Source organism: Phyllobates terribilis, unplaced genomic scaffold, assembly GCF_046119375.1.
Source record: "Phyllobates terribilis strain yellow unplaced genomic scaffold, ASM4611937v1 Scaffold_65__1_contigs__length_7625178, whole genome shotgun sequence".
Classification (NCBI taxonomy): domain Eukaryota; kingdom Metazoa; phylum Chordata; class Amphibia; order Anura; family Dendrobatidae; genus Phyllobates; species Phyllobates terribilis.
In genome coordinates, this window is record NW_027362825.1 from 4,465,747 (window position 1) to 4,474,706 (window position 8,960).

General features: G+C 43.4%; 1 non-coding gene across 1 annotated transcript; it reads left to right on the forward strand.

Annotated features, from left to right (window-relative positions):
• Positions 1-5,298: 5,298 nt before the first annotated feature.
• Positions 5,299-5,371, forward strand: TRNAR-CCU (transfer RNA arginine (anticodon CCU)). The gene has a single exon. It is a non-coding gene; the product is annotated as a tRNA-Arg (tRNA).
• Positions 5,372-8,960: the final 3,589 nt, after the last annotated feature.

Below are 8,960 nucleotides of genomic sequence, written 5' to 3' on the forward strand. Positions count from 1 at the left end.
TCAGTTCTTTTCCTTCCTGACATTGTACAGCTTCTCTCCTGTTATTGATTAGTACATGTTAGAACACATAATAACACTGAAATCTTATATAGAATTTATATGGTAACGCAGCATTGAGTCACAGACTTCAGCTGTTTAACTAATTTCAGCCTACAATGATTTCTTAAAGGGACATCTAAGGAATCAAGAGTTGGATAAATGTTTATTTGTGTGACAACACCTTTAACCCTTTCCCTGCCGTTGTATATCGTAATGAGAATATGATGAAGCCTAATCCTATCTATACTGTGATCCGACCCCATATTGTATCGACAATCAGTGATGACCTGTCTGATCACATTCCTTACTTTACAGCGCAGTTATGTGAGCACTAACACCTGTATATACGGGAATATAGATATACAGAGCTTTACTACATTACTGTAAACAATATAAACCAATCCCTGTGTGGTATTAAAAGAATAAAGGAACATCAGCTAAAAAAACAAAACAATTTGTAAAGAAAAATTGCAGTTGTCACATTGGCCACTAGAGATCAGTATGGTCAGACTAGGATCTTTGGTGTACACAGGTGGAACTGACTCTAGGGGTCACACAACAGCTATATGCAAATATCTTTTTGGCCTTTTCCTCGTTATAGTGGAGGAACAACTGTAAAATACAAAAGGGTGGCAGTGGTGACGTAGGACACAATTACTATCGTTATGCCCAAGGCTCAGGGGCACACTGGGGGCCCACCCGAGGATTCCTTGTTGACCGGTGGGCCAGTCTGAGCCCAGATATCTATGCCACATGTAGGTTACAGACTTGTAAACGAATATCAACATTTTTATAGCTTGTGATCAGAGGCGTATCTAGGGCTTTGGTTCAGTGTGGGCGAAACTTCTAAGTGGGCCCCTAACCAGGTAACCCTGATTACAAAAATAGTGGTGCACCCAGATAGTGGATGTAGGAGAACCTCAGCAGATGACAGCACTGTTACTGAAAATAATCTCTATACAAAGACCAGCACTGCTTTTACCGCCATATGGTGACATATTGCTAGATACCAGTCCTGCAGAATATATAAGAGATCACAGCACTGTTATATGCAGTAACTTACAGTTGACGTTCTTTCTGATTAAATTGTTCACTTTTCCCGTCTTTTCCATCTGGCCCAGACTGACACAACGACTTCTCCATCCAGGACTCAGACTCTCAGGTCTGCAGAGGTCACAACAAAGACACATTTGATTCCTTACATTTCAGGCCCCGTCCCCATCTAGTCCCAACCTGCACAAACACCTCTTCCTGCTGATACCCCAATACTGAGCCTCTGTTGCTGTACGTGTCCATATTACTGCACCTTCTGTGTGCTCTCAAGATAGTAAAACAACCCTCTAGAATATAGTAATGCCATGTGCAAGTGCCCTAGAAAACAGTGACCAAATTTTGCCCCTTAGAAAGTAATAATGCCCTCTGTGTGCCCCTCTGACAGTCACAATAACCTGAGTTCCCCTATAACGATAAGTGCCCACTTAACATTTAATAATGTACTGAGTCTCCCCCTATATACAGCTCCCTATACACAGTATGATGCTCTCCTATACATAGTATAATGCCCCCTCACTGTATAGTACCCAACACACAGTATACTGACCCCTTAGTAGCCTACAAATTGATGTCTCCAACACTGTATGATGGACCCCACACTGTACAAAGACCCCACATTATCTTCCACACTGTATGATGGCCCCCACACTTTGAAAAGACCGCACATTATCTCCCACACTGTATGATGGCCCCCACAATGTGCAAAGATACCACATTATCTCCCACATTGTATGATGGCCCCCACACTGCACAAATACCCCACATTATCTCCCACATTTTATGATGGCCCCTCCACTATACAAATGACCCCACATTATCTCCCACACATATGATGGCCCCTACACTGTGCAAAGACCCCACATAATCTCCCACACGGTATGACCCTAACTGTAATCCCCACACTGTACAGATAGCCTACATATAGTATAATGCGCCAGATAGTCCTCAATATAGTACAGTGGTGGCCAAAAGTATTGGCACACCTGCAATTCTGTCAGATAATACTCAGTTTCTTCCTGAAAATGATTGCACTCACAAATTCTTTGGTATTATTATCTTCATTTAATTTGTCTTCAATGAAAAAACACAAAAAGAATTGTCCTAAAGCCAAATTGGATATAATTCCACACCAAGCCTAAAAAAGGGGGTGGACAAAAGTATTGGCACTGTTTGAAAAATCATGTGATGCTTCTCTAAATCGTGTAATTAATAGCACCTGTAACTTACCTGTGGCACCTAACAGGTGTTGGCATTAACTAAATCACACTTGCAGACAGTTAACATGGATTAAAGTTGACTCAACCTCTTTCCTGTGTCCTTGTGTGTACCACATTGAGCATGGAGAAAAGAAAGAAGACCAAAGAACTGTCTGAGGACTTGAGAAACCAAATTGTGAGGAAGCATGAGCAATCTCAAGGCTACAATTCCATCTCCAAAGACCTGAATGTTCCTGTGTCTTCCGTGCGCAGTGTCATCAAGAAGTTTAAAGCCCATGGCACTGTGGATAACCTCCCTAGATGTGAACGGAAAAGAAAAATTGCCGAGAGATTTCAACGCAAGATTGTGCGGATGGTGGATAAAGAACCTCGACTAACATCCCAACAAGTTCAAGCTGCCCTGCAGTCCGAGGGTACAACAGTGTCAACCCGTACTATCCGTCGGCGTCTGAATGAAAAGGGACTGTATGGTAGGATACCCAGGAAGACCCCACTTCTTACCCCGAGACATAAAAAAGCCAGGCTGGAGTTTGCCAAAACTTACCTGAGAAAACTAAAATGTTTTGGAAGAATGTTCTCTGGTCAGATGAGACAAAAGTCGAGCTTTTTGGGAAAAAGCATCAACATAGAGTGTACAGGAAAAAAAAAGAGGCATTCAATGAAAAGAACACGGTCCCTACAGTCAAACATGGCGGATGTTCCCTGATGTTTTGGGGTTGCTTTGCTGCCTCTGGCACTGGACTGCTTGACCGTGTGCATGGCATTATGAAGTCTGAAGACCACCAAGAAATTTTGCAGCATAATGTAGGGCCCAGTGTGAGAAAGCTGGGTCTCCCTCAGAGGTCATGGGTCTTCCAGCAGGACAGTGACCCAAAACACACTTCCAAAAGCACTATAAAATGGTTTGAGAGAAAGCACTGGAGACTTCTAAAGTGGCCAGCAACGAGTCCAGACCTGAATCCCATAGAACACCTGTGGAGAGATCTCAAAATGGCAGTTTGGAGAAGGCACCCTTCAAATATCAGGGACCTGGAGCAGTTTGCCAAAGAAGAATGGTCTACAATTCCAGCAGAGCATTGTAAGAAACTCATTGATGGTTACCGGAAGCGGTTGTTCGCAGTTATTTTGGCTAAAGGTTGTGCAACCAAGTATTAGGCTGAGGGTGCCAATACTTTTGTCTGGCCCATTTTTGGAGTTTTGTGTGAAATGATCAATGATTTGATTTTTGCTTCATTCTCTTTTGTGTTTTTTTCCTTGCAAGCAAATTAAATGAAGATAATAATACCAAAGAATTTGTGATTGCAATCATTTTCAGGAAGAAACTGAGTATTATCTGACTGAATTGCAGGGGTGCCAATACTTTTGCCCACCACTGTATAATGCACTCCCCATAGGCAGAGTCTGTAGGATAATCCCCCCCCATAGGCAGTCTGTAGCATAATACCCCCACCCCCCATAGGCAGTCTGTAGCATAATCCTCCCAGCCCCCCATAGGCAGTCTGTAGCATAATCCCACCCCACCCCCCATAGGCAGTCTGTAGCATAATCCCCCACCCCTTAGGCTGTCTGTAGCATAATCCCCCCATAAGAAAAAATAAATAAGCACAATACTCACCTCTTTCTCCTCCTAGTCCCCCCGCTGCTCTGAGCACCCGGCCCGCACACATCTTCAGCTCAGGGGGCCGGGTGCCAAGTGATGACATCAGTGACGTCAGACACAGAGGAAGCTATGGGAACTAATGGGAGAGGGAGCTCGCGGTTGCGGTGAATGGTGGGGGGGCCCGATGCTGGCACCGGGGGCCCCCCTCCTGCTCAAGGGCCCCATAGCGGCCGCCAGGCAATGCAGTGACATCGAGTCTCCTTGCTCTGTCCAGAGTGTAACTGTAGCGGCGTGCTGCTCATGCCGCTACAGTTACAATAGTGTAGCTCCGGGTGGGCCCCCTCAGAGTGTGGGGCCTGGGGCAACCGTCCCACCCTGCCCCCGTGGTAGCTACACTACTGCTTGTGATTATTAAGTGTCGTATTGCTCTCCTACCTAAGGTCTAAGTTAGTGACAGCACCTCAAAGATAGATCACCTTTTCATATCTAGTGAGCGCACATGAATTGGCCAATTTGTGTGCTAAGTACTTAACAATTCATAAGTATAATGTATTTGTGAGTAATGTAGTCTAAAGGGAACCTGAACGACCTTTCCTACCAGTCTCCTTTGCAGCTCGGTTCCTGGTCGCTTCCCCTCATCCGCTGACAATGACTGACAGGTCTCTCCCTATATACACACGCTGAGAGAGACATATCATTCCAGAGGAGCGGGCGGGAGGAGCTGCAGGGACCAACCTTTTCCACTAGTCACTCATGAATCCTGGTCCCCGGCTGACTTTTAGGGTAGGGTCACAGGACCATTCTACATCTGAGAAAAACAGTCCTATTATTCTGATTCAGACTTTGATCATTTTCTCCACTCTCTCAGTCCCTGAAAATTGAAGCACACTCAGATGTCATCTGAGTGCGATCTGATTTTTTTCATGGACCTGTACTCGAATGAAAATTGGACATATCTCAGATTTTTTCAGTGGACTACTCAGTCTGGGGAAAAAATTGAACATGTGCACAGCCCCATAGAATATCATACGCACGAGAGCAATCAGTGAAAACCACAGATAGAACTCGTCCAAGAAAATCATTTGTGTGCAAGAGCCCTTATATTAGGTTTTTCTCTGAAATGCTGCAGTGTTTCAGAGTCACAATGTAGTTTTTGTTTCAAATACTTTTCCTTCATGTTTTTTTCACGATATTCGTTTTAATGAGAGTATTTGCCCCAAATGTGATGGAATTTATTACCATTTCCTTCCCTTTTCCATCTACTTTTTTCAGAGAATTCAATCTCGCCTTCTTAGAAGCAGCAGCCGGCCGGGTTTCTGCTTTTAAATATTTTCACTGATTTATGAAATAGAAAAAAGTCCAGGTAATGTGAGCAATCAGGCCCACTAAGCCCCAGTGGCCTAATGGATAAGGCACTGGCCTCCTAAGCCAGGTATTGTGGGTTCAAGTCCCATCTGGGGTGCTTCATAAGCTTTCTCTCCAACAATTTTTTCTTCCTATATTTCTTTATGGTCTCCATTACGTTATGGGTAATGTTTGTATTAAATAAAAGTAACTTTCTTGAATTTTTCCAGTGATTGTCCTTTATCTACTATATATTCAGGTATTGCTGATTGTATTATCGACTCTTCTACAAAGAGTTAATATCGTGGTAGAAAATGTAAGGCGAGAAGGTCCAGCGGTTTTATAGTTGTCATCCGCTACTGGAAAATCCCTTTCAATGCTCCCAGTATACAGAATAAAAGAAGAAGAAGATGTAAATCCCAAACAAGCACAACTTCTTCTCTCCGAGCGCCGTGTTACCTGGGGATCTGGTTACTTTGCTTGTCAAGTGAACGCTGCAGCCCATCAGCAGATCAGGTAGATTATCTTTGCTTTCCCATCTGCAGATTACTATGGATCGTCTCCAGAACTGGGAAAAATCCAAAATGATTACAGACAAAATAATCTAGTTTTTTGATTTCATCACAGATTTCCAATTCAGGCCTCAATTTTCCCCTTTGCAACAAAAGAAAGAATTCTGATAAAGCCCCCTATATAAAGCCCCTGTAATACTGATTATAGCCATGCTATTATTTTGAAAATCTGGGTTTACATTTTAGAGAAATGCACTGTTTCATTGTTATGCAAATGAGCCGCAAGTGCAGTGGGCGGGGCCTGCACTTACACTGCTGCTGCTCTTCCCTATTCTCTACCATGGGGAATGATGGCACTGGATCTCGGGAGGAAGAGGCAGGTTACTGAATAAATAGTGACCTGCCAATCACTGTAACAAGACTGGCAGCGGGAGTGTAAGTAGTATATTATTCTTAGGAGTAATGTTAATTTGATTGCAGTAACTCAGCCCAATCATGAAAGATAAAACCTTCTCCGGAAAGGACAGTGAATCTGGATCGGTCCTTACAATTCAGAGGTTCATATACAACAGTCATAAGTAACAGTTAGAGATAATACAATAATTAAGGCAAAAAAACTGACGACCCTGCTCGTAAGAGCTTAAAATCTACAATGATGTAGGGTAAGAACCCCTGATTCCAGCAATGTATCACTTACTGTGCAGCTTTTGCAATTTCAATAAAATCAGGGTTTTATCAGCAGATTATCACAATAGCACATGTAGTTCTCCTGCTCTGTATAACCACACCCAAACTGCTGATGGGCAGCTTTCTGCCTATGCAGTGTACACAAAAGCTGTCAATCAGTGGTGTGGGCAGAATTATACAAAGCTCAGCATTCAGAGCACTGCTAAATCTGCAGCAGATAAAACAGGGATTTTATCAAAACTACAGCAAGCAGCCCAGCAACTGAAACGTTGCTGAATCAGGGTCTCTGTCCCTACATTATGCTGCTCTCAGATAACAGCAAATACCTGGTGACAGATTCCATTTAAAATTAGCCGCAGGCCAAGTTCCAGCCCCATCCTGAATTGAGCGCTAATGGTTTCCTCTGTGGAAGGGAGGACATTGGCGTCTAAATGATGTAAAAATCATGTGCTCCAGCCTAGATGATCACCCTGTTTCCAGAAAGCATGTACATGTGCAGTGTATCATTTAGCAGTGGTGATTTATGGCTGTTTTTAAAACCATTAAAGATGACCTATCACCGGGTCAAAAGTTTTCAGTTTTTGCCCCTTGTTTTATTCCTGCTGCTCCTCTCATTATTCCTTTTTTTGAACCTGCCATACAATTCCAGAGATCTGGGATCTTTACGTTTAGTACAAATTTTTCTGTTCTTTGGCAAAGGGGTGTGGCTCACAGGATTCTCTGTGGGCGTGTCTTTAGGCTGCTCTGTATTATTACCCTGCGAGCAACGCCCCCTTGATAAAAGACATAAAAAATTATCACTAAATAAAAATGCCCATATCTCAGGAACTGGATGGTGAATTTCAAAGAGCAAAAAGCGGTAAACTCAGGGGAACAGTGGGAATAAAATAGGGGCAAAAACTGCTCAGTTCTGACCTTGGGACGGGTCCTCGTGAAGGCGTTTCTCTGTACAGTAAAGTGCAGTATTTGGTCTGTTCTAAATACAATAAAAAGGTCTTATAACAAATTGTGGGTATTTCTACCCTGACTTCTCCACTCTTGTATCACTGTCAATATGCTGATAGAACTTTCTATATTTCCACTAGGAAAATTAATGTTAAGGCTATGTGCCCACGATGCAGAAATGCTCAGGATTTTTCCTGACCATTTCTGCATCTCCCTGGCAGAAAAAAACGCATGCGGATTGTACATGCGGATTGTACATGCGGATTGTACATGCGGATTGTATATGTGGATTGTACATGCGGATTGTACATGCGGATTGTACATGCGGATTGTACATGCGGATTGTACATGCGGATTGAACATGCGGATTGTACATGCGGATTGTATATGTGGATTGTACATGCTTACTGTATATGTGGATTGTACATGTGGATTGTACATGTGGATTGTACATGTGGATTGTACATGCGGATTATACATGCGGATTGTACATGTGGATTGTACATGCGGATTGTACATGTGGATTGTACATGCGGATTGTACATGCGGATTGTATATGTGGATTGTACATGCGGATTGTACATGCGGATTGTACATGCGGATTGTACATGCGGATTGTATATGTGGATTGTACATGCGGATTGTACATGTGGATTGTACATGCGGATTGTACATGCGGATTGTACATGCGTTTTCCTGCCAGGGACATGCGGATGTGAAGCGTTCTTCACTTGCATTTCCGCATGCGGGTTGACAAGCGCTTTCCAAGCGATTTTAGCATCCCTTGGAAAGTGCTTGTCAACTTGGTCACACTATATAAATCCATGCAACCGGCATGGATTTATATACTGTGACCAAAACAATGGTAAAAAATAAAAAAAATATATATATACTTACCCTCTGATGGCCCCCGGTGTCTTGCTTCCCTCCGTTCTCCCTTGCCGGCAGCGGTAGACTAAAGGACCTGCCGACTTCAGCGTCGCGTGACCCGTCACATGACTATGACGTCAGCGCAGGTCCTTCAGTCCATCGCGAACTGCCAGCATGCGAGGAGGAGCGCAGCGCGGGCCGCCAGAAGGTAAGTATATATTTATTTTTTATTTTATTCTTTTTTTTTACAGTTTTCTATGGTACCCAGGTCCGGAGGAGAGTCTCCTCTCCTCTACACCCGGGTACCATCCGCACATTAGAAAGCATGGAATGCGCATCTACATATACAGTGATGCGTAATCCATGCAATCTAATGCAAGTCAATGGCGGCGAAAACGCAGCGCTTCCGCAAAATAATTGGTAGTGCTGCTTTTTTTCCGCAATGATAATCCGCAGTGGAAACTTCTGCAGCATGTGCACAGCACATGCGGATTATCATTGGGGAACATGGCAGACCTTCTACCAAGCGTTTGTTAAGCATTTCTGCAGCGTTTTTGCCGCTGCGGAAATGCTTAAAAAACGCATCGTGGGCACACAGCCTTAGAACTGCCGGTGATATAAAAATATAATTTTCTTTTATTGAAACTTTTCTAGACCTCGGTTTACATTGTTGAAGTTTACAGCTCATCACCA